The following is a 3,045-nucleotide window of genomic DNA, read 5'->3' as shown; positions in this document are numbered from 1 at the left end:
TCTCTCTCTCTCTCTTTCTTTCTTTTTTCTTTCTTTCTTCCTTTTTGGAGCCAGCCATTGAAAGACTAGGACATTCAAAAGCAATCATGTAAACAGGAGAATATAAAAAGTTGCCATGTACACCCAGGGAGAGGCAGAGGCTCAAAAAACACCTGAGAAGATCTTAAATTTACACCACAGAGTTATCCCCAGCACATTAAAATAAAAAAAGTTTTTAAATCCCAAAGCCCTGGGGAAGGGGGGAAATATTATTTCCAGAGTTACCACATTATTAGATTGACATATCCAATTTTCAACAAGAGATATCACAAGGCATACAAAGAAACAAGTAAACATGGCCTATTTAAATGGAAAAGAAAAAGAATAAACCAAGAGAAACCTCCCCTGAAAAATGCCAGGAGGCAAATATGTCAGACACAGCCTGTAAAACAACAACCTCATTGAAGATACTCAAAGAACCAAAGAGAGATGTGGAGGAAATACAAAAAAAAATAGGTATTAACTAAATGGAAATATCAATCAAGAAACAGAAAACCTAAAAGGAAATCAAAAAGAAATTCTGGAGCTGAAAAGTGTAATAACTGAAATGTAAATATCTGCTAGAGACTCAATGTAGATTTGAAAGGGCAGAAGAAAGAGTCAGCCAACTTCACAACAGGGCAATTGAAATTACTGAGCCTGATGAACAGAAGAAAAGATTGAGGAAAAGTGAACAGAGCCCAAGGGACCTGTGGGACATTATCACATGGACCAATATATGAATCCAATGTAGGAGTCCAAGAAGGATAAGAGAAAGGGGCAGAGAGATGATTTAAAGAAATAATGAATAAAAACTTCCCAAATTTGGTAAAAGACATGAATATAAACGTCCAAGATGCTCAATGAACTCTAAGATGAAAGCAAAGAAACCCACATTGAAACACGTTACAATCAAACTTTTGAAAGCTAAAGTCAGAATCCTGAAAGTAGCAAGAGAGAAGCCATTCAATACATACAAATAATCCTCAGTAGAATTATCTGCAGATTTCTCTCATTAGATAGTTTGGAAGTCAGAAGACAGTGGGCTGATATAATCAAAGTGCTCAAAGAAAAGAAAAAAAAAATCCCCTGTCAACCAAGAATCTCATCTCCAGAAAAACTATCCTTATAAAGTATGGGAGAAATTAAGACATTTCCAATAAAGAAAAGCTGAGGAAATTCAGTGCCGTTAGATCTGCCCTGCACGAAATGCTGAAGGGAGTCCTGTAGGTTTAAATGGAAGAACAGTGGACAGTGACTGAAGGCTGTATGAAGAAATAAATGTCTCATTAAAGGCAAACACACAGGCAAATGTGAAACCTAATATTATTGTAACAATGACATGTAACTCCCATTTTTGTTTTCTACATTATTTAAGAAACTAATACACTTAAAAAAAAAAAGAATAATTACTAGCCTACAAACTACTGTTGTGGTTTGAATGTGTCCCCCAGAGTCCATGTGTTGGAACCGTAAGCCCCAATGCAAAGTGGTGAGAGGTGGGATCTTTAAGAAGCAATTAGGTCACGGGACCTCTGCCCTCATGAATGATTAATGGATTAATGGCATTACCACAAATAGGGTGCTATCCTCCAAACCTCAAGAGAATATTTGATCCCAATGTCAGAGGTGGGGATCTAACGGGAGGCATTGGGCTGTGGGAGTGAAAACCTCGTGAATGGCTTGATGCTGTTCTTGAAGCAATGAATGAGCTATTGCTCTCTTGGTTCCTGCGAAAATTCCCCCAGGAGCTGGTTGTTAGAAAGACACTGGCGTCTCTCCCCTCTGTTTCTCACGTTCTCTCTCACCCTGTGATTTCTTCACAGGCCGGCTCCTCTTTCCCGTCCGCCGTGGGTGGAGGCAGTTTGAAGCCCTCACCAGATGCAGATGTTGGCACCATGCTTCTTGTACAGCCCCCAGAACCATCAGCCAGATAAACCTCTTTTCTTTATAAATTACCCCCAGTTATTCTTGATAGCAACACAAATGAACTAAGGGTTGGTCATCCTGGGAGCAGGTTCCTGATCGAAGGATGAGTTTGTCCCCCTTCCCTCCCTCTCCCCTTCTCTATGCCCTTCAGTCATGTGATGATGCATCAGGAAGGCTCTTGCAGAAGCTGAACCCTTGATCAATGGACTTCCCATCCTCCAGAACCATGAGCCAGATAAATTTCTGTTCATTGTAAACGACCCATTCTGTGGTATTGTTATAGTGGCTCTGAAACTTCGATGACTTGTGGCCTCTTTTCCCATTGTCAAATGAGTCACTCCAGTCTGCTCTGTCTCCACCTCACTCACTGTCTTTGCCTCCTCTGACACTCCTGCCTCCCTCTTGTAAAGCCCTGTGATTACATTGAAGACCCACCTGGGTAACTCCCCCCCTCTCCCCTTCTCCAGGTCCCATCTGCGCAGTCCCCTCTGCTGTGTGGGCTAACATAGCCGCAGGTTCCTGGGGTGGGAGTGTGAACATCCTCAGGGCTGTTTACCTGTGGGACACAGAACAAAGTTCTGACCCACTGTTTAGCTTGCCTGGAGAGACCAGCCTTAGTAACAAAAAAGACAACAAACAAACCTTCCTGGGGCCGGGCTGTCAATGACTGCTTAAGGTGTTGCCAGCTTCCTTATCACGGTGTGCTATTCCCAGCCTGACTCCTGCTTCCTTTCCAGCTCACCCAGAGAGGATAAACACAGCGTGGACAGGGTGGCTAGGGAGCCTCACGTGCCCTGTCTGGGAAGCGGGATCGTGATCAGTCCCTGTCCTGACATGGCTGTGGGGATTCGGGATGATGAGTGTGGATGGTCTGCCCAGAGCACAGCTGCCCTTCCTGAGCCTTGGTCCCACGTGGGTGGCTGGGGCACAGAATAACAAAATCTGGGACTTGGAGGGACCCACGTCCTGGACTTAGGCCAACATCTGGGTGGGTTACTGCCACATCTCATGGGGTTCTCCAGGGTTGTTCCTGGGAATCCCGGCCACTGTGCCTGGACTTAGGCCAACATCTGGGTGGGTTACTGCCATATCTCATGG

At 44.0% G+C, this 3,045-nt stretch overlaps 1 long non-coding RNA gene across 1 annotated transcript in view; it reads left to right on the top strand.

The window, feature by feature from the left end:
* LOC108291256 overlaps nt 1–2,207 on the top strand; it is a 4,934-nt gene extending 2,727 nt beyond the window's left edge. The window contains exon 2 of the long non-coding RNA XR_001819828.2: nt 1,845–2,207. This is a non-coding gene — a long non-coding RNA (uncharacterized LOC108291256). The remainder of the gene's footprint in view (nt 1–1,844) is intronic.
* Nucleotides 2,208–3,045: the final 838 nt, after the last annotated feature.

Source organism: Cebus imitator, unplaced genomic scaffold (assembly GCF_001604975.1).
Source record: "Cebus imitator isolate Cc_AM_T3 unplaced genomic scaffold, Cebus_imitator-1.0 Scaffold449, whole genome shotgun sequence".
NCBI lineage: Eukaryota > Metazoa > Chordata > Mammalia > Primates > Cebidae > Cebus > Cebus imitator.
This window is presented reverse-complemented; position numbering and strand designations above follow the sequence as displayed.